At 37.8% G+C, this 23,865-nt stretch overlaps 1 protein-coding gene across 12 annotated transcripts in view; it reads left to right on the top strand.

Annotated features, from left to right (window-relative positions):
• SDCCAG8 (SHH signaling and ciliogenesis regulator SDCCAG8) overlaps positions 1–23,865 on the top strand; it is a 250,152-nt gene that overhangs the window by 176,903 nt on the left and 49,384 nt on the right. The window contains exon 18 of one of the 12 annotated variants that reach the window (XR_009052719.1): positions 23,757–23,802. The exons of the other annotated variants lie outside the window; for them this stretch is intronic. The gene's annotated coding sequence lies outside the window, so the exon portion shown is untranslated. Of the gene's footprint in view, positions 1–23,756; positions 23,803–23,865 lie in introns of those variants that run through there. 12 annotated transcript variants of the gene reach the window in all.

Raw genomic sequence — 23,865 nt, 5'->3', positions numbered from 1 at the left:
TACAAAGTTGGGAAAGTTACAGCTGGTAGTTTGGAACCCCCCTGGTGTCCACAGAGGCAGACCAGGGAATTTATGTTAAAGATAGCAGTGGCATTTCTTTCTAGTTATATTTTAAAATAAGTATTGATTCATATATTTCTCCCTAGAAAGTAGGGCCACGTGAGCACTCCACAGGGTATACAGAGGGAACAAGCCCTAGAGCTAGTGGAAATGGGCTGAATGCACTCATGTGTTCTCATGTGATCAAGTATTATGTCACCAACCCCCAGAAATCCTGGTTGGTTATAGTTTCACTTTTTTTATTTCTTATGGTAGTGTATTGTTTAAATTATGTACATAAAAACCATTGAATGAAGACATGAAGCTGCTGATTGAAATGTAACAAACTAATTATTAGTTTAGAATGCCACAGGGCAACTAAGCCCATATGCTACAACTACTGAGCCTGCACACCTCAACTAGAGAGCCTGCGTGCCACAACTACAGAGCCTGTGTGCCCTGAGCCCAAGTGCCACAACTAGAGAAGAGAAAACCCGCATGTCACAACTAGAGAGAAGCCCATGCACCACAGCAAAGAGTCCTCACCTCAATGAAATATCCCTCATGCCTCAATGAAGATTCCATTTTTGGCTGCAACTAAGAACTGACGCAGCCAAAAATATAAATAAATAAATAAATAAATACCTAAAAAAAAAAAGGAAAACCTAGAAGAAATGCACAAATTCTTAGAAAGATACAACCTTCCAAGACTGAGCCAGGAAGAAATAGAAAATATGAACAGACCAATCACAAGTACTGAAATTGAAACTGTGATTTAAAATCTTCCAACAAACAAACTCCAGATGGCTTCACAGGTGAATTTTATCAAACATTTAGAGAAGAGTTAACACCTATCCTTCTCAAACTCTTCCAAAAAATTGCAGAGGAATGAACACTCACAAGCTCATTCTCCAAGGCCACCATCACCATGATACCAAAACCAGACAAAGATATCACAAAAAAAGAAAATTATATACCAATATCACTGATGAACATAGACATAAAAATCTGCAACAAAATACTAGTAAACTGAATCCAACAACACATTAAAAGGACCACACACCATGATCAAGTGGGATTTATCCCAGGGATGCAAGGATTTTTCAATATCTGCAAATCAATCAATGTGATACAACACATTAACAAACTGAAGAATAAAAACCATATGATCATCTCAATAGATGCAGAAAAAGCTTTTGACAAAATTCAACACCCATTTATGATAAAAACTCTCCAGAAAGTGGGCATGGAGAGAACCTCCCTCAACATAATAAAGGCCATATATGACAAACCCACAGCAAATATCATTCTCAATGGTGAAAACCTGAAAGCATTTTCTCTAAGATCAGGAACAAGACAAGGATGTCCACTCTCACCACTTTTATTCAACATAGTTTTTGAAGTCCTAGCCATGGCAATCAGTGAAGAAAAAGAGATAAAAGGAATGCAAATTGGAAAAGAAGTAAAACTGTCACTCTTTGAAGATAACATGATACTATACATAGAAAATCCTAAAGGTGCTACTGGAAAACTACTAGAGCTCATCAATGAATTCAGTAAAGTTACAGGATACAAAATTAATACACAGAATCCTCTTACATTCCTACGCACTAATAATGAAAGATCAGAAAGAGAAACTAACGAAACAATCACATTTACCATTGCAACAAAAAGAGTGAAATACCTAGGAATAAATCTACCTAAGGAGGCAAAAGACCTGTACTCAGAAAACTATAAGATACTGTCAATATTGTCAAAATGACTATACTACCCGAAGTAATCTACAGATTCAATGCAATCCCTATCAAATTACCAATAGCATTTTTACAGAATCAGAACAGTTTTATAATTTGTATGGAAACACAAAAGACTCTGTATAGCCAAGGCAATCTTGAGAAAGAAAAACAGATCTGGAGGAATCAGGCTCCCTGAATTCAGACTATGCTACAAAGCTACAGTAGTCAAAACAGTATGGCACTGGCACAAAAAAACAGAAATATAGATCCAATGGAAAAGGATAGAAAGTCTAGAGCTAAACCCACATACCTGTGGTCATCTAATCTATGGCAAAGGAGGCAAGAGTATACAATGGAGAAAAGACAGTCTCTTCAGTAAGTGGCACAGGGAAAACTGGACAGCTGCATGTAAAAGAATGAAATTAGAATATTCTTGGGACTTCCCTGGTGGCACAGTGGTTAAGGATCTGCCTGCCAATGCAAGGGACATGGGTTCAATTGCTTGTCCTGGAATATCCCACATGCAGCACAGCAACTAAGCCCATGCACCACAACTACTGAGCCTGTGCTCAAGAGTCCGCAAGCCACAACTACTGAACCCATGTGCTGCAACTACTGAAGCCCTTGTATCTACAGCCTGTGCTCCACAACAAGAGAAGTCACCACAATGAGAAGCCCACGCACAACGCAGAGTAGCTCCCGCTTGCTGCAACTAGAGAAAGCCTGTGCGCAGCAATGAAGACCCAGTGCAACCAAAAATAAATAAATAAATAAATAGAATATTCTTTAACATCATATACAAAAATAAACTCAAAATGGATTAAAGACCTAAATGTAAGACCAGATACTACAAACTCTTAGAGGAAAGCATAGGCAGAACATTTTCTGACATAAATCACAGCAAGATCTTTTTTGATCCACCTCTTAGAGTAATGAAAATAAAAACAAAAATAAACAAATGGGACCTAATTAAACTTAAAAGCTTTTGCACAGCAATGGAAACCATAAACAAAATGAAAAGACAACCCACAGAATGGGAGAAAATATTTGCAAATGAAGCAACCAACAAAGGATTAATCTCCAAAATATACAAACAGCTTCTGCAGTTCTATATCAAAAAAAAAAAAACCAAACAACTAAACCCCCAAAATGGGCAGAAGATCTAAATAGACATTTCTCCAAAGAAGACATACAGAAGGCCAAGAGGCACATGAAAAGATACTCAACACTCCTAATTATTAGAGAAATGCAAATCGAAACTACAATGAGGTATCATCTCACTGAACTGTTAGAAAGGCCATCATAAAAAAATCTAAAATAATAAATGCTGGAGAGGGTGTAGAGAAAAGGGAACCCTCCTACACTGTTGGTGGGAATGTAAACTGGTACAGCCACTATGGAGAACAGTATGGAGATTCCTAAAAAAAACTAAAAATAGAGCTACCATATGAACTACCAATCCCACTCCTGGTTGTATACCCGGTGAAAACCATAATTCAAAAGGATACGTGTATGTTAATGTTCACTGCAGCAATATTTACAATAACCAGGACATGGAAGCTCAATGTCCATTAATGCAGGAATGGATAAAGAATATGTGGTACATATATACAATGGAATATTATTACTCAGCCATAAAAAAAGAATGAAATAATGCCATTTGCTGTGACATGGATGGACCTAGAGATTGTCATACTGAGTGAAGTAAGTCAGACAGAGAAAGATAAATATCATATGATATCACTTATATGTGCAATCTAAAGAAATGATACAAATGAACTTATCTACAAAATGGAAATAGAGTCACAGATATAGAAAACAAACGTGGTTACCAGAGGGGAAATGAGGGAGAGGGATAAATTGGGAGATTGGGATTGACATATGCACACTACTATATATAAAATAGATAACTGTTAAGAACCTACTGAATAGCACAGGGAACTCTATTCCATACTCTGTAATGACCTATATATGCGAATAGGATCTAAAAAAGACTGGAAAAAAGAAAAAGAAGGCTCAATATTGTCAAGATATCAGTTCTTCCCAACTTGATCTGTATATTAATACAATTCCAATCATAATCCCAGCAAGATATTTTGTGGATAGTGACAGACTGCTTCTAAAGTTTCTGTATGGGGAGGTAAAAGACCCAAAATAGCCAAAACAATTTCAATATAATGAAGAAAAAGTTGGAGAACTGACACTACCTGACTTCCAACTTACTATAAACCTACAGCAATTAAGATAGTGTAGTATTTAAGAAAGAGTAGACAAATAGATCTATGAAACAGAATAGAGGGCCCAGAAATAGACCCATATAAACATAGTCAACCAATCTCTGACAAAGTAGCAAAGGCAGTACAGTGGAGCAAAGACAGTCTTCAAAATGTAGTGCTGAAACAACTGGACATCCACATAGAGAAAAATGAATGTAGACACAGATCTTATACCTTACATGAAATTATCTCAATATGGATCACGGACCGAAATATAAAACACAAAGTCATAAAACTCCTAGAAGGTAACCTAGATGAACTTGGGAGTGGTGATGAGCTTTTAGATACATCAAAAGAATGATCCCATGAAAGAAATAATTGATAAGATGGACTTCATTAAAATTCAAAACTTCTGCTTTGAGAAAGACAATGTCAAGAGAATAAGAAGACAAGCCACATACTAAGAGAAAATACTTGCAACAGACATATCTCATAAAGGACTGTAACCCAAAATATACAAAGAACTCTGTTTTGTTTTGTTTTGTTTGGCTGTATTGGGTCTTCATTGCTGTACATGGGCTTTCTTTAGTTGTGGCGAGCAGGGGCTGCTCTTCCTTGTGACGCACAGACTTCTCAGTACGGTGGCTTCTCTCATTGTGGAGCATGGGCTCTAGGTGCTTAAGCTTCAGTAGTTGCAGCACATGGACTCAGTAGTTGTGGCTCACGAGCTCTAGAGTGCAGGCTTCGTAGTTGTGGCACACAGGCTTAATTGCTCCGCGGCATGTGGGATCTTCCTGGCCCAGGGCTTGAACCCATGTCCCATGCATTGGCAGGCAGATTCTTAACCACTGTGCCACCCGGGAAGCCCCTATACAAAGAACTCTTAAAATTCAACAAGAAAACAAACAACACAATTAAAAAATGGACCAAAGACCTTGACAGATACCAGAGAAGAGATGTAGATGGCAAATAAGCATATGAAAAATCCTCCATGTCATATGTCATCAGGGAAATGCAAATTAAAGTGGCAATGAGATACCACTACCCACCTATTAGAATGGCAAATATCTGGAATACGGACACCACCAAATGCTGATGAGTCTGTGTAGCAAAAGGAACTTTAATTTGTTGCTGGTAAGAATGCAAAATGATACAGTCACTTTGGAAGACAGTTTGGCAATTTATTGTAAAACTAAACATACAGTCCAGCAGTGGTGCTCCTTGTTATTTACCCAAGGGAGTTCAACACTTATTTCCACCACAAAACCTGCATATGGATGTCTTCAGCAACTTTATTCATAATTGCCAAAACTTGGAAGAAACCAAGATGCCCTTCACTAGGTGAATAGATAAAGTGTGGTACATCCAGACAATGAAATATTATTCAGCACTAAAAAGAAATGAGGTATCATATCATGAAAAGACTTGGAAGAAACTTAAATGCATATTACTAAGCGAAAGAAGCAAATCTGAAAAAATTATATGCTGTATAATTTCCAACTACGTGATATTCTCAAAAAGACAAAAATCTAGAGACAAGAAAAAGATCAGTGGTTGCCAGGGGTTAGGGGCATGGTTCAATAGGTGGAGCACAGAGGTTTTTTTGGAGGGCAGTGAAACTTCTCTGTGTGGTACTCTAATGGTGGATCCATGTCATTATGCATTTGTCCAAACCCATGGAATGTACAACACCAAGAGTGAACCCTAATGTAAACTGTGGACTTTGAGTGGTTATGATGTGCCAGTGTAAGTTCATTAATTGTAACGAATGTAGCACTCTAGTGGAGGATGTTGCTAGTGGCAGAGGCTATGAATGTGTGGGGAATGTATTTGAGAAGTCTCTGTATCTTCCCCTCAGTTTTGCTCTGAATCTTAAATTGCTCTAAAAAATAATCAATAAAAAATGAGGAACAGTGGAATGTTAGATTAAAAAATAAGAATTCACAAAAAATGAAGCTATTTTATATGTTTTTGATTCTATACATGGATTTAATTTCAAATATATATTTTACAGCACATTTTTTAAAAACGTTATTGGCCAATTTTGCCTTTTTTCTTACATAATTAATTCAGTAAGAATTTAATTTATGAAATGAATAGCTGTCATTTGTTACATAGGAGAATTACATTTATTTAGATTTTTATTTTGAAGTAATTTTAGACTTATAAAAAGATGCAAAAAAAATCGAGAATGCCTATATATCCTTCATCCAGCTGCCCACAATGTCAGCCTCTTACATAACCACAGGACAGTTATCTGACCCAGAAAGTTAGTATTGATGCAATACTAGAAACTAATCTCTAGACCCTATGGGGGTTTCACCAGTTTTTCCCCTAATATTCTAACTCTGGTCCAAGATCCTATGCTTCATTTAGTTCTCATATCTCTTTAGTGGTCTTTAGACCCTTAATAATTTACCTTGAGTGGAGAAACCTGATTTGTGACAATTCTTCAGTACTTTTTCATCATCCACAAACTTGACACTTTAAAAATTTTTTTTTTTTTTCTTTTTGGCCACACCATTTGGCTTGTGGGATCCTAGTTCCCTGACCAGGGATCAAACCTGGGCCCTCGGCAGTAAAAGTGTGGAGTCCCAACCACTGGACCACCAGGGAATTCCCAAACTTGACACTTTAGATGAGAACTGCTTGGTTGTTTTGTAGCATGGTCGTCAGTGTGGGTTTGTTTGATGTTTCCTCATGATTAGATTGAGGCTGTGTATTTGGGGCAGGAATCCCAAGTGTCCTTCTTGGTGCATTGTGTTAAGGGGTACGTGCTGTCAGTTTGTCCTGTCATTGGTGGTGTGGACTTAGACCACTAGGTCAAGATGGCATCTGCCAGTTCTCTCCACTCAAGAGAAATTATTAAGTATCACGGAGAGGTACTTAGAGACTTTGCAAATACTCATCATATTTTTTAATAAACTTTGCCTTTTAGAGTAGTTTTAGGTTCAAGAACTTTTAAAATAAATTTTATATTGTAATCTTTAAATATATACTTATTTCAAATAAAATGTTTTTACTTAAACTTCTCTTAATCATATTATGTAAAATAATGAAATAATTTAATATGTTTCTAAGGGGGTTCTTAAAACTGTAGTTCTGTGAAGGAGATTTTTAGAATCAAAATAAATCTGGAAATGCTGAGGTAGACACAGAGGCAATGTTATGTGTCCTAAGGGTAGAGCAGGGTTGGGACACCAAGCATTGAGCAGGAATTAATCTTGGATTGGAAAGAGTTACTTTCTACATTGCTACAGCTATTGTTGAAAAGAGCATATGTGGTGATGAATGCAGGTTTATGGATATGGTGCTGGTAAAGTAAGCTGAGGCCAGAATTTGTTTGTTCTGTATTTATTAGGCAACTATTTTGTACCAGTCACTATACTTGGCCAGGGGGTACAAAAATAAAGAGTCTTCATCTCTGCCTCATTCCCATGCTTGCAAGCTCCGTCTCCATTTGGGCTGTTAAGGCACTATGAGCCCACAGTCCAGAGCAGCTGTGACACCACCTGCCGTCTTGGTGGAGGTGCCTTCTGATTACTCTGTGCCTTACGAAACCCCAGAGGCAAAATGGAGGGATGTCCTGGGGGACCAGCCACCTTTGGCAGCCTGGGCAGGAGTTAGTTGCCTAGAGGTTTTGGGTTTGTTTTTTTGTGTTTGTTTTGTGTGTGTGTGTGTGTGTGTTTTAATCTCCTGTCATCTCTGTTTTGCATAAACCAAAAGTTTGTTGGTATTAAATTTGGGGTGTATAGTCATCAGACTTTCCCTATTCCTGAGGAAATTTCTTGAGTTGATCATTCCTTATTAAGAAGAGTATTCAAAACATAGATCAAGGCTCCCTGGGCAGTGATGGCCAAAAAACTGACCCAAAATTATAGGTCATTTCTGCAGTTCTTATGGGCAGTTTTTAAATCTATTAAGTGAATGTTTTAGAAATACTGATATTTGGGTTTTATAAACCAAAACAACTTATTGAGATTGCCAGTGCAGTATTTCACTGGCCTCCACACCTTGCAGAGCTCCTGTGATACTGCACAAGTGCCAGAAGTTTTTCTTGTGATTTGGGGAAGGACATTTAGTTTGTATTGCATTGTCATTGTTGCACTGAGGTCGTCTTCTCTTCAAGTACTGCTATTCTTAGTGTTAACTATAAAATGCTCTCAATTTAGCTTCATGATAATTAATTTCATTTGTTGTCAGTTGTTTTGCTAACTTCCTATAGTGCAATACTGCATATGTGCATCAGCAGTGCATTACTTTCTCAATAACTATGTTTCAAGTCCTGTATGAATTGTAATTCAGAAGTGAATCATCCAGCATCTCTTTTGCTAAAGCAAATGTATGTATAATCCCCACCTCCTATCTGTCCATCACCACCACCACCAGTTTTCGTTAGAGAGGTACTCCTTTGGTGATGAGCTGCTTGGGAATCTGTGTCTTTAAATAACTGACCACATACTTTTAAAAGTAAATTAGCATAATTGCTGTGTTATTTTAGATTTGTATGCCATTATTTTGTAATATCAAATTGTAGAAACTGGTATGTAATCCATATATTGCTTGGAAAGAAGCTCATTTCAACTCTGTTTTGAAATGTTTCTTTGTTATCACTAGCTTTCATTTTGCTGGACATGGATTAGGTAGGCTGCCTCCCTTAAAGGGTCTAGAGACAAACAACCTGAGAGTATTGTGTAGAGGAAAAGTGGAAGCTACAAAAACCAGAAACAGCTTAGAAAACTTGACCCTTTCCCTCCAAATTGTACCAAATTTATGTCAATTAGGGTCAACAAGCAATTTCTTTAAAATCCAATTATTCTATGCATTATTGGCAAACCCCTAGGAGGACTGGAAGGCATTTTCAATTACATTTTATCAGGAAGACCAGAAATCAGATTGCTTTCCTCCCAATAACAGAGGAATCTCTAGCTATAGGAGTCAGATTTTGATCTGAGAGTGAATAAGTTATATAGCTGGAAAAAGGCAGGCAGTATCATAAATGATCACCTGGGAGAAAATTAAATGGGAAATATACCTAACAAAAGAGAATGAGGAAAATGTCAGACATTTTAATATAATCCACACTTCTTCCTAGAATAGGCCCAATACCCAGGAAAAGGAAAAAGACTCCCTTTCACTTATTCCTCAAATGTTTATTGAGTGCTTATTCTATATAGCACTGATGTGCTTGGATAAATCACTGGACAAGCAGACATCCCTGCCTTTATGGATCTTATGTTCTTTAAACAACCTTCAGGTTCTGGTTCTATGCTTTTAAGACCTAAAACTGAAAGTAGAGAGACAGTATTGTTGACCTAAAACAATAAAAAAGCCAGTTATTTTACCAGCAAAATAGGTTAATTCAGAAACAGCAAAGAATTGCAATTCAGGACGTGTAATCTGTGGCAAGCCACAGGCAAGTCCAAATAACAAAAGAGAGGAATGTGCTTTTCTAGAGAAGGAGTTGGGCAGCGCAGTTATTAAACAAAGAGTGCATTGGAGGAAACAGGGAATTCCAGGTACTGGCTTTTCATTGGCTGAGTTGTGACAGCCTTTAATTGGCTGGGCTGTTGCCTGGAAAGGAGTTGGCTGGTATGTTTGTTTTTCTTCCTCTTGCTTGGCAGTAAAGTAGTAACCTTCTACCTGTTGGAGATACAAAGTATGTCTTTTCCTCTTGGGTCTGGGATTGACTTGAAGTGGTAGGAACTGAGAGTTCCCCCTGCTGGCCTCCCAACTCCATTTTAAATGAGATTTCTGTTTACTAATTTTCACAGTACGTATGGTAGTTAAGAGGATGCATCCTAGAATGAGGCTCTCTTCCTAGATGTAAGGTCAAGAGCAAATCCCTTAAATCATAAATTTAATCTTCCTTATTTCCTCAGTTTCTCACTTTCTTTATCTGAAAAATGCTACCTTATACAGTTATGATAATGGCCTAAAATAACCCTTGAAAACTCTTTAGAACAGGATCTGGTGCAGATTTAGTCCACAAAAATGTTTCACACTATTATTTATTCAGCATCCTTCATTCAACATACTCACCAACCCCTTAACATACACCAGGTTCTGTTCTAAATTTTGGACATGCAACAGGAACTTGAGAGGCTACCATTCTAGAAGGTATTTTATTTACATTGTTGGTTAAATAAGCTCTTGTGAACTAGTCTGTGAAACAAAATACCATGTTTACATAGTGTTATTTCTAAGGATAAATGCCTTCTGAATTTTCAACAATTGATTTATGGAACATTTTGGACCATCCTTGGAATTTGCCTATGATATTCTAAGTGTTTGTGAGTATAAGAATGTATGTGTATGTTTGTATGTGTGAAAGTTTTTAATATAAGCTCCAAATAAAATTTCAAGAGGGATACATTTACCTAGTTGTTTTAAAAAAATCGTATTTTCAGCATAGTTGGGAGTGAGGAGCACTCTTTTTAAACCTCCAATTGTAACTTTATATATTAGGTTTTTTCTTTAGAAACAGAAAAAATAAAAAGGGCTATCAGATTTTAATTTCTATTGCTGGGAGGGAAAATTTTATAACAATTAAAAATTAGAAAAGAGATGGGGTGGGATGAATTGGGAGATTGGATTGCCATATATATACATTACTAATAGGACAAAAAATATCAAATTGTACACTTTAAATATATGCAGTTCATTGTATGTCAATTATACCTCAATAAAAGTTCTTAAAAATAAATAAATAAAAATTAGAAAAGAAAAACTCTAAGAACATAAAGTACTAGGAAACAGCTGATGCCTTTTTGGAGACAAATATTCCATAAAACCATCTATAATGAGCCAATTTTACTATTTTTTATAATGTTTATTATTTTTATTTTTCCTCAATTAAGTCTGGATAATAAAAAAAATAATTCAATTAAAAATACATGCTAGACACACATTAGAAATGTACAAAGAACCACAAGAGGTTGTGAGCATTGAACATCACTCTTTGAACGAGCTTCTGCTGAGAAGAGCAGGTAAATTTCTATTCTTATATTAGAGAAAAAAAAATGTATTACCATGCCTAAGATCCTTAAAAATTTCTTCCGTATATCCAATGTAAGCCTTTCGGAGTCAGTTCACTCTTTAAAGCCAAATTAATTTTTTTGGTTTTATCTTTTAGATAGAGAACTTTTGATTAGCATTTTTGTTATCCTAACCCTTAAATTTGAATTTTAATTTAGTGCTTTCAAGTTAAATAGCATTCTTTTTGCATTTCTGTGGTCACATTTATTGCATTGCTCTAGACTTTAAACATTGCATGTTAAATGTGAAAATTTAAACTAGATTGCTTGGCTTGTGCTCTATTTTGATACAAAATAATGTAATTATTAGCATTTATTAAGCATTGAGCACACAAAAGCAAAAAGTCATGATCTCTACCCTTAAGGAGTTTTCAGTTCTGCCCGGGAGCACACAGTAATCACAGGGGTATAATATGCTATGATGAGAGTGAATCAGGATGCTCTAGGGCACACCAGACTGGCATCCAACCCAGGTTTAGAGACACAATGTACAATTCCTTAGGGAAATGATACCTAACTGAATCCTGAGAATTGGATGTAATTTCAACAGAGAAAAAGGAATACATGTTTGAAGGTCCTGGGAGTAAAGGAGGACATGGTCTCTTCAAGAACTTTACTATGGCTTTAAAATACAAAGGGAGATTGATAGCGGATGAGGCAGAAGCAGTAGAGGAGTTAATCTTCCCATTTGCTTTCTTTCTCTCCTCTTTCTAGGATTCTAGTTATACATTGGTTAGATCATTTGATGTTGTCCCATAGCTCTTAGATGCACTGTTCTAGTCTCTTATCTCCCCACACCACCCCCTCTGCCCCCCACCATAACTCCTTTTTCTCTTCTTTATATGTAGTTTGAATAATTTCTATTGGCCAATGTCAAATTTAGTGATTTTTTCCTTCCCATGTTGAATCTATTCTGTTGATAGGCCCATCAAAGAAATTCTTTATTGTTGGTGCTGGGTTTTTGATGTTGTTGTTCATTTCTGATCTTTCCATTTGACTCTCATTGTGGTTTATGATGGTCATGGGATTCGGCATGGGGATGGGATTTCCTGCTACCTCCTCAGGGTCAGATGCAGTTTGTGTGCTGGAACTGATTATTAAATTTTTATAAATGTGTGAGTCATTTAGCATCACCTTGGTAGTTTTAAATTGGCCACAGTAGAAGTATTTACATCACAGAAATGAGCAGACGCTACAAATCAGGACTTCCTTTTCCCCAGAGAGCTGGATTTCAAACCTCTGCCATCACACCTGTGATGGATTTTGCTTTGACCTATTCCTCAATGAAAGCTTACCTATTCCTAGGGCCAGGTGCAAGAGGGTTCCACCCTCCCAGGGGAAGACAGCAGTTATATCTAACGTTTCCCGAGAGGCACCGAACCCTTTCCTGGGAAGGTTTCTTGCCCCTTCTTCAGAAGCTTGAGGCTTTTGCTTCATATGCAAAAACAGTCTAGTGTGTGGGAAGGGCTTTTGCTTGTACTCTGCCTGGTTGGGGTGCACGTCTCCTCTCCTGCTCCCAGTCTTTCTTGTGAGCATCCAGTGGAAAGAAACCTGTGGAAAAGCACTTAAGAATGAGTGCAGACTCTTTTTGTCCTCTTGTGTCTGGGGCTCCCAGGAATTCTAGACTATCACATTAGCCCATACTCTAAGAACCGATTAAAACACTGCCCGCTTTCCTCTTCCCTCCTTTTATAGCGGCCATTTCTCTTTCCCATGCTCTGCCAAACGTAAAATAATTTCAGTGTTTCTGCCTCTCCTCAAAGGGGCACTGTGCCTTTTGGAATTTAGTTCACCTGGTTATCTTCCAACCTCAACTCTCTGACTGGCTCAAGAATAATTATCGCTTTGTTGATTATCTGACTTTTTTTTCTCATTGTTAGGGTGGGAGTAATGTTTTTTGTGGCTTCCTACATATTAAGAGGAGGTGGGGCTCTCAGAAGCTAGATCTGGAAGAGTCTTTCTCTTGAATCATGTAAAAATGTTTGAAATTTATTCTGAGCACTGTGAGAAGGCAGCCTTTGAAGGATTTTAAGCAGGTGGGATGGGGGGACATTTCTGTGATGTTAACCTTTTAGATACTGTGATATTTACCTCCTACTTGGTGAGCCAGAGGGGCCCTTGATGGCTTTCTGCTTATCATTTCCCATCTGTAGTTTGTTTCCGATTCCTGAGTTTATTGACTTTTTCACCATTTTCCTTACATTATCAGACTGCTTACATTTCTACGACTTATTATATTTTTTATATGTTTTTGGATATATTAACTAACTGGGTAATTTCAGTGATGACTTTGCCAGTCCCTTCACTTCTGCTGCCCTAGAACTTGAGCAAGAATTAAATGCTAATGTTTATTTTAGCTGCAACCCCAGGGCAGTGAGAGTGAAGGACAGGAAGGTGAGGCATAGAAGAATGGAAAATAATGAAAGGTGATACTGGCAACTGCTTCTTGATAAGCCTCAGGGTCACAGCCACACAGGCTATTTCTGGACAGGCTGTACAGAGAAAATGTGCCTCTAAGTAGCTCACTGGAGGGAGGAAAGGAGAGGTAATTTATCTGCCCCACTTCCATCTCATGTCTCCCATGGTCCAAAATTTTCCTCGAGGGAGGTAATTGCCCTGCACTTCATATTACATTTACCAGTCCTTTTAGCAGTTGCTTCAGAAGCCAAATCCTAAATTCTAGAATTTGGCATGTCATTGGACTCCAAGTGGCAGGAGGAACCTGAGACTTCAGTTGTATGCAGTGAGCCTCAGGTGACAGAACCAGGAGGGTTCCTTGAAATCAGTGAACTCAGTAGCAGTGGCAAGGGATTGAGGGCCCAGGAAAGGATGGCACCAAGAGAATCTGATACACCTGTCATGGATAACATTAAATAATGTCAACTCAAGGCCAGCCCTTGAGAAAGCCTTCATTATGTGTATCTCCTCTCCTCTCGACTGTTTTGCTTCTCTTCCCTTCCAGAGCCCTCGATTACCATTCACTGGTTACGAGCATTCCTGATGTGTGGTGGTTAAAAGCCTCTCATTTTCTTTTCTTCATTCTCTTCTTGGAATCTCTACCTTGGCTTCTGTGCTCCAAGCAAGCCTGGGTGCCGCACTCTCATTGGATGTAAGAGGCCCCTTCAGTACAGGCTGCCAGACACATAAATCAGAGACAGCTACTCTGTTCTCTCTAGGATCTCAGAGCAGTTAGTATTTATTTCTACTTTTTCGTGTTCTCTCATTCTCCATTTGTGTTGTAAGCATAGTGTAAGCAGGCATCATGTCTTCTGCAGAAACACAGCAAATAATAAGGAAAGAACCCTGGACAAGGAGCAAAAGCTCAGGGCCAACATATGATCTTGGCCAAGCCAAATAAACTCTCTCAGCCTCAATTTCTTCATCTGTAAAATGGGGATTGATTACTATGCAGATTAGTAATAAGTATCAAATCAGATCATAGGTGTGAAAATGTTTGAAAAGCATAAACACTATATAAATACAGTACAGTATTATTACAGTCAACTGTCTTGTAGTCATAGTATTATGGAATCACAGTATTTGTAAGGTAGATGGACTTGGTGATCTTTTAACACAACACTGCAGTTTTGTAATTAAAGAATCTGTAGCAGAGAGGCATTGAGTAATTTAAGCATTGGATCAGTTCTATTGAGATAATATTCTCGTCTCCTATTTTTTAGAGTGGGAAACTGAGACTCTAAGAGGTTATGTGACTTACCCACAGTCACTTAGCTAATGTGTCCCATCGCCAGTCTAGAAATGCAAGGTTGTGTAGTGCTGGAGCCCTTGCTTTCCTCACTGTGCTGCAGTACCTCTCCGAGTTTCCTCAGGAAGCCAACATCTGAGCTGGTCCTGGACTCCAGATCTCCAGAGTCCCAGGCCACAAAGCTCCCCAGCAGAGTTTCCCATTCTAACTTGTGAGTAACACTGTGGTATCTAAGATTCAAAATCTCTGCTAGTGGCTTTTCAGGCTAATGTGCCTTAGAAATCTCCCCAAGTTATAGCCAGACTAAATGAGCTTTAAAAAGATTTTTTAATTACCGATAGAGCATGTAGTGCATAGTGGTTCAAAACATGCAGTTTCTGGAGCTTCCTGCCTGGATTCTAAGCCCAGCCCCACCACTGCACAGGCAGTGGATGTTAGGTAAGTCACCTCACTTCTTGGTGACTCAGTCTCTTCATGTGTAAAAGGAGGGAAAACAGTTCCCATTCCAAGGGTTGTTCTGAGACTGAAATGAGCTTGGAATCTGTTTGGCACATAGGAAACAATATATACTTTTTTAAATATAATAAGTTCTTGGATTTTATTTTGCGATTCAAACTTAATAGTATACCTTCATTAAAAAAAAATAAAATAATACAAAATAGAAACACAAAATAGCAGGTCTTTCTTTAAAACTAAATAAGCTCCACTCATAGATAGAACTGTAAAAAATCTCACTTTTTTTCCCAGAAAATACTCAGTTTTAGGCTGCTTTTGTGGAGTTTTGTCCCGAGGCAGACCTTCACCTGGCTTGTGAGGGGCATTCCTAACAGAGAGCCCATTGCCTATCAGTTCAAGGAAGAGCTGCTGGGTTTTCAGCCCTGGCCTGCAGGGTACTTGGAGTTGAGGCTGCATATGCAGCCCTGTAGGCAGCATTCTTTTTTGTACTCTTTAGGCTCTTTCATGTTGCGTGAAAGATCAACATCTAGAATCAATCAAATGTAATGAATTAACTCTTTTGTGGGATTCTGTGTTGTTTTTGATGTCTTTGATCATTTTGAACAAAACTTCTGAGGTGATTACATAAGGACAGTAATGCCTTTAGTCCTTTTTAAAGTGTTTTCCTTTGTTCAGTTAAACATTTCATGAGTTGGGGGTTGGGAGGAGCAATTTCATGCATTGTTTTGTGGGTTTTGTTTTTTTTTTTTTTGGCTGCATTGGGTCTTAGTTGCTGTGCAAGGGCTTTCTCTAGTTGCAGTGAGCGGAGGCTACTCTTTGTTGCGGTGCACTGGTGTCTCGTTGCAGTGGCTTCTCTTGTTGCAGAGCATGGGCTCTAGGCTCTCGGACTTCAGTAGTTGTGGCTTGTGGGCTCTAGAGCGCAGGTTCAGTAGTTCTGGCACATGGGCTTAGTTGCTCCACAGCACGTGGGATCTTCCCGGACCAGCGGTCAAACCGTGTCCCCTACATTATCAGGTGGATTCTTAACCACTGTGCCACCAGGGAAACCCCTCATGCATTGTTTATGCCATGTGTAACGTGACTGATGGTGATGGAAATTTAACAGATTAAAGAGAAAATTTGGTTTTATATAGAGTGATATATTCTGAGTTTTTGTTTTCTATAAATTAATTGGTTTTAAAAATGGCTATTATACATGAAATTGTGTGTGTGTATGAGAAAGAGAGAAAGAGAGAGAGAACAGGGGCAGAACCATTTTCTCCTTATCACCTATGGAAAATATGCAGCAGTTTAAAGAGCAGATATTTTAAGGCGTTTTGCAGAAATACAGAAAAGCAGCATTAAGTGGCTTTTGAGTCACTCTTTTCCCCTTAATGCAAATAATGTTTATATGCTAGGCAAATGTCATTACAAGAAAAGAGATATCCATCTAGCTGAAGCATTGCTGACTCTGGCTGCTAAGTGAAGCTTAACCAGTCCGCTACAAATGTGGGGATGTGGGATGGATGGGTATTGAGAAGCCAACGTGCAGTTCATGCTGAGTTGTTCTCTAACCAGCCAGTGCTGCTTATCTGCTACTTCTTCATCTTCTTCTTCTTTGTCTGGTACTCCCCCTCACTTTTACATTACCCTTTCTCTCTCTTTTCATGGTTCTGTTGCTTTGCTTTGGCTTTTTATTTCTAGATACCCACCTGTGGCCAGATTTCATACCCTTATACAGTGTAATGGTGTACCTTGGGTGTGGTATTTTGTTAGAATTCACACCATTAGGCTGTAGTATCCAAAATCTGAGACTTACTAATTATGAATTTTAACTAAATATCTAGTTGGCAGGAAACTGAGTTCTTAAAAAAAAAAGTTATAGGACATACAGATATTGAGCTATCTTAACACTGAGGTTGTTTTATTCAAGCCAGATCAAGATTAAGGAAGAAATCAATAAACACTGTAACTGGTCATAACTTATTGCCCTTTCTGAATTTTGTTATAGAAAGAAATGCCTTATATTCAGCTTGATTCTTTAACATCATAGAAATTCATTCAGGAAAGTTTGATGAATAGGAGAAGGAATCTTTATTCGCCTGCTCAGAATTTATACTCTGTACTTAACATCTACGTGTATGTCTAGATTAATACCGCTAGTTTCCTATTGCAAAAAGCGATTCTTTCAAGACTGAAATGATTAAAACCTTGTATTTTCAATTCCTAAAATATCTCAAATAGATAGCAGTTAAAATAAATTCATGATGGTTTATGGCTGAGGTATAAATTTGGCTGTGTAGTAAATAGTTCATCATATTATACCCAGGGGTGATTTTTATACCTATCAACAGTGCTTCTTGAGGCTGAGGGTGTGAGAAAAAGATTTTATAAGGCTGGCAATTTCCAGCAGTTGTATATCTATACCTCCAGCATCACTGGTTATAATTTAACTATAAAAATGTTGCAACTATCTAGGTAGCAAAATGAGTGAGGTTGCTATGCCTGTGATTGTAAACATGGAGGATATTTGTTTGACTTCACAGACACTGGATTTATAAAAGGAGAATGTCACGCAGTGACTCTGTGGTGTGCTGCTGTGATGTATCTGCAGCCAGCTTCCTGGGGTGCTCTTCCCTCAGATGTCCAACGCTCACGTTCAAGTGTGTCTTAGTGCCTGATGACACAGTACTGCTAGATTCTCTGTTGGTTCTACCTTCAGGGTAAAGTCTTGATTTTCACGGATAACCTACTCTGTAGAAAGAAAGAACATTAAGAGAAAAAAAAAAAGCATAGCCATAAAAGTCCTTTCTACTAATAGTGGATCTTATCATTTTTTTCATAAGGAGAAACCAAATTACAGCCTCACTGTCACAGACTCTTCCAACATTAAAAATCAACAGCTGATTTCTTCTTCAAGGCAAATAGCTTACTAACTGTTCTGGGCCACTTTAGGATTAATTCTTGAGACGAGGCAGTCCCTCCTGATTTATATAAATGTTTGGCTGTGTACCTCCACAGTTAGAGCTATTAGAGTTTTTGCTGATTTGCTTGGCACATGTCCAGCAAAGTAGTCCATTAAAATTCAAATGCTTTCCCAATAATTGAGACAATCAATTTACATTAAACAAGACACAATTATAATTTCATGTACAATTTAAATTCTATAGAAAATAATCTGTGTGCAATAAAGAGGGACACTTATTTTGTCACAAAGGGATGTTTTTATAGTCTACATAAACAAATCATTCATATTTTCAAAATAGTTCCCTCATTATCTTTGGTGTAGAGGAATTCTATTGTGTTTTATTTTGATGTAGGGGCAAGTGTTCGTCTAAAGCTGCATGTTTAGTAGGCACTGTGACTTTCTCTCAATGACATTGAAATTGAAAGTGTTGAGGTAGAGTAAGATAGGTACTTGCTTGAGATATGACATGGACTCACTCTCATAAAAAGAGCAAACAAAGAGGATGCATGTTGAGCGAGTCTGTTGCCTTTGTGCCAGCAGTAGTGAAATGGGCACAATTATATATCTTTACTTTTGTGCAATAGACCAGGTACCTATTGCTCTGCCAGGGATTGTGTGTTAGTTCCCAAGAAAATCATTCAGAGGAATTTGGGAAGGATGCATAAGGTGGGGGATGAAGTTGCCATGGATGTGTGCCTTTGTGCTGAAGAGTTCCTAAGAAAGCTTCAGAGCCCCAGTGAGTAGGCTCACAAGGCAGCCAGACTCCATGCATGTGCCCGAATCCTCCACAACTCTCATTTGTAAGCTGCTAATAAGACTGGTATTGTCCGTCAGGAAATCTAGAATACTGGAGAAATATTATTAGGAAGAATATAGTAAAAGTAATGACAAGATAGAAAACAAATACTGTCAGAGCCCGAAAATATATTTGGCTTCTGCTTGCTGTGTCTGTCTGTTTCTATAAACGGTCCAGAATAGAAACCGGATGTTTAAAATCTCTCTCCCTTTCACATGCTCTCCTCCTCCTCCTGTCTTCCTTCCTCTTCAGTATTAGTAGACTTACTATTTTTATTATTTTGTATTTATATTCCTATTTTCAGTATTTGCCATTTGTGTGGATAACACATTAATTTGTAATAAAATATTTTAGACTCTTAGAATAGCTGAACCATAAAAGAAAATTTGAAATTGATATAGACTTCAAGGGAGCATATAAACTGAGTATTACAGTTTCTTTTCCCACTCACAAACAGCAAATGGTTATTTTAGAAGATGATGTATACTTAGATTTAAATCTCTTATCTTTGTATATGAATCTAATTTGTATTATTTTTGTGGCACAAAAAGTGATTCAGGCATCATTCTGTGAAAGAATTACCAAGGCAATATGTTAGACAGTACTCTCTAACAATTTTTTTTTTATCTAGAAACAAGTTTTTGACAAGACTCACTAATGTTAAAGAAATTCAGTTGTGATCTAAATTGAGTCTTGAGCTTAATTTTTCATTTCCGTTTTGTTGCAGAACTAATGAGTTTAAAGAAAGCAGCATTTGTTTCTTTCAGTAGTTTATTTGTTCCAATCAGTAATTGTAGTTTTGTATTTATAAAATTAAAATTAATACTGGGAATCATTTAAACAAGTTTATATTACATGCTATTCCCAGAACTATAGTTTTGTAATCCACTTTGGAAATATAAATTAATAAGGATAGTTTCTTCCAAAAGCTTTTTATTTTAGAGAATGTAGATCTTTTTTTTTTTAAGCTCTTTATTGGAATATAATTGCTTTACACTCTTGTACCAGTTTTTCAGGTACACCAAAGTGAATCAGCTGTATTTATACACATATCCCCATATCCCCTCCCTCCCGCGACTCCCCCCCACCCTCCCCGTCCTGGCCCTCCAAGGCATCACCCATCATTAAGTTGATCTCCCTTTGTTATACAGCAACTTCCCACTAGCTATGTATTTTACAGTTGGTAGTATATATATGTCTATGCTACTCTCTCACTTCATTCCAGCTTCCCCTTTGCCCCCCGCCCCCCCATCCCTGTGTCCTCCAGTCCATTCTCTGCATCTGCATCCTTATTCTTGACCTGTTACTGGCTTCATCAGTACCATTTTTTTTTCTGTTTAGATTCCGTACATATGAGTTAGCATACAATATTTCTTTTTCTCTTTCTGGCTTACTTCACTCTGTATGACAGACTCTAGGTCTATCCACCTCATTACATATAGCTGCATTTCATTCCTTTTTATGGCTGAGTAATATTCCATTGTATATATATGCCACATCTTCTTTATCTACTCATCTGTTGATGTGCATTTAGGTTGCTTCCATGTCCTGGTTATTGTAAATAGTGCTGCAATGAACATTACGATACATGTTTCTTTTTGGATTATGGTTTTCTCTGGGTATATGGCCAGGAGGGGGATTACTGGATCATATGGTAGTTCTATTTTTAGTTTTTTAAGGAACCTCCAAACTGTTTTCCATAGTGCCTGTATCAACTTACATTCCCACCAACAGTGCAAGAGAGTTCCCTTTTCTCCACACCCTCTCCAACATTTATTGTTTCTAAATTTTTTGATGATGGCCATTCTGACTGGTGTGAGGTGATACCTCATTGTGGCTTTGACTTGCATTTCTCTAATGATTAGAGTGTAGATCTTTGAAGTGTAATATCTTAGAGACTTTTTTCCCATTCTCAAATTATAAGAATGTCAATTATCAATTTTATGTTGGCAACTTAGATCTGATTTTAATCATTATATATGTATATACATATATATTCAAAACTTTGTATTTTCTTTTTTGTAATTAAAATTAAAAAAAATTTTCTGAATAATGTTACTTTTCTCAAGTAAATTTACTTTCTTACTCTTGACATTAACAATGAATTTATATATTTTTCTGAATGTTTATATTTTATATTCCAAATAAAGATTAACAGATGTTTTAAAGAACTCGGCCTGTCTTGTATAAGCTGAATTGCATAGAATGGCCTTTTAAAGAATCAGGAGAAACCTGAAAGATTATCTAGTCCAACTCCTTCTCTTATCACCTACCTCTCATCCTCCATCCCTATATGCAACATAGATACTTTATAGATGAGGAAAGTGGCCCAAAGAGATAAGGTGACTTCTCAAACTGCAGTTCAGGTGATGACTAGAATCTATGTGTTTTCTGACTTCTCCGTTAATGTTTTCTGCTGTACTCCCTCAATAATTTATATGTTCCCAGAAGTAGGGAGGTGGGTTAGTACTAATAATCAAAAGGAAAATATTAAGCACAGATAAATGATTAGCAGAAACTGGCTCATCCAGTACACTTGAGACCAGAAGTTGGATGGTAAATTGAAAGTTCAGGAAATCATAGCAAGTGATAGTATATTTAGGCCAAGACATTTTCTTCGTGTATGGATTACCTGATTTGGCATGCCGTGTCATCTTTCTTGGATAAACCATACCAAAATGGCCTCTTTTGATGCACCCAATTTTGATTTCCCTAAAACAACTGAGGAAATAAAGACACTTGGGAAGCAACCTCCATGCAGAATTCACTACTTTAATGACCCTCTTGCTCTCCCACCACATCTTTTACATTCATTTCATGCACACATAATTTGATGGACTTCTTTTTCTAACCTTTTTTTTTGTTGATTCTTTCTAAATCATTCTACTTTGTTTTCATAGAATCAGCAAACTCTTTTTTAATAATCAAATTTCTTATTTCATTAAACATTAAATTATGCTTCTGTTAGCAGCATAAACAAACTTGGGAAGAAACGCAACTGACTTTGGGAAGTGTAACACAACTTGCGAGAGCAGAAGTCCAGTTGTACTGTAGAGTAGCAGCCAGTGGCCATGAGTATTGAGTGTGCGCTGGACATCATTCAATGCATTTAATAGAGAGGAAGGGAGAGTGTTGGTTCATTAGGTGGTCAGGGTAAGTGGCCTTCCATTCAGAGAGTTTCTGCTATACTTTGGAAGGAGCTTCTAGAGTCAGTCAAGTGAAGGTATACAACACAGTATCTGCATTGCATTCTCCATGTGCAGTTTTCTCCTTTGTACCAGAGAGGAGGCAACCAACCTAGAGGCAGAAGAAAGTGAGCTTTCTTTGTTCCCTTTTTGCTCTCTCTTCCCCTGGGTCTTAGGTCAGCCTCACGCCACCCAGAAGATGGACCAATGGAGCATTCTTATACCAAACAAACTTTCCAGAGCTGCTTGGCAGTAAAAGCAGTGGCCAGTGTTCAGCCTAAAGAATCACCCTTCATGTACAGATTTTCAAGTGACCTGCTACTCAGATGGGGATTCTTGGGGATGCAGCCCCATTTTCTTTAGGGAGCTGATCTACTCCTTGCATAAAGTCCTGGAAGAATGGCTCTCCAAGGAGCTTGCATAGCTGAAAATACAAGTGATTTCAAAATGGGTTTCGAAAAATTCTTGGATTAGGAATCCATGTCTGGGACTTCCTAGGTGGCTTAGTGGTTAAGAATCCGCCTGCCAATACAGGGGACAGGGTTTGATCCCTGCCCCTGGAAGATACCGCATGCCGCGGAGCGTCTAAGCTTGTGCGCCACAACTATTGAGCCTGAGCTCTAGAACCCGTGAGCCACAACTACTGAAGCCCACTCGCCTAGAGCCTGTGCTCTGCAACAAGAGAAGCCGCCACAATGAGGAACCCACACACCACAGTGAAGAGTAGCCCCCGCTCACCGCAACTAGAGAAAGCTCGTGTGCAGCAATGAAGACCCAACACAGCCAATAAAATTAATTAATTAATTAATTAAAAACAAAACAAAAAAGAAAAAAAAAAGAACCCATGTCTGGTTTTTAAAGGGTACTATGAAGTCATTGTCTCATTCCTAAATAATGAATGAACAAATCAACAAGTAATTAACAACTATCCTCTCTCTAAATTGGGTTATGGATATAATCCCTCCACTTCTTTTATCATGTTTTTGGTTGGAGCATCCATTCCATTTTCCTTTCTTAATTAGGTCATGGTATTTATCAAGGTGATGGTTGTAGCACACAGCCACTTCACAAACAGATACACAAATGTACTGTATAATTGCCTCTTCACCCCCTTGCTACATTTGTTGTGGCCCAAAGGGGTGGGGCAGCATTTTTCAATATGTATTCTATGGACAATCAGTCCTACCAAATGGTCTTTGAAAAAAGGAATGCAGGATGTTTTGGTTTGGGACATATTGCAAAGACTATCTCTCTGGAAAGTCAAAATGCACATTAGTATATTAAAAGTCTTGATAAGTCTGAGAAATTATTAATCATTTTAAAAGTTTAAGTTGGCTTAAAATAATAATATAAATTAAAATACTTGTGAAAATTGAAAACTTCACAGATGAGGGTATCAGGATGTGGCATGAAGAGCTATCAACTGCTCTACAGGGCTGTTTTTGGAGACCTATCATTATTCTAAGGGTGGAAATGACCTACCATGGCACTTCATGGAGGACCTGCCTAGTTTTTTCATGGCTCTTCAATCATCTTTCTCGTCCCTTTCTCCTCCTATTGCAAACATGGTTTTTCACTTTTTCCTTTTATACTCTAATGTGTGGCATGAATACCAAGTCCATGCTTTCTAACCCATAGGTAGAAGAGCTGCTCATGGCTGTTGTGTACAGCTGCACTGCCAAACAGCGGGAGTCTGTTACCTACAGGCGAAAGTTGAGGTGCGATTATTCCAGGTTACGGAGACTAT

The sequence above is a fragment of the Hippopotamus amphibius genome, chromosome 3 (assembly GCF_030028045.1).
Source record: "Hippopotamus amphibius kiboko isolate mHipAmp2 chromosome 3, mHipAmp2.hap2, whole genome shotgun sequence".
Lineage (NCBI taxonomy): Eukaryota > Metazoa > Chordata > Mammalia > Artiodactyla > Hippopotamidae > Hippopotamus > Hippopotamus amphibius.
Note: the sequence above shows the minus strand (reverse complement) of the source record. Positions and strands in the feature narration are given on the sequence as shown.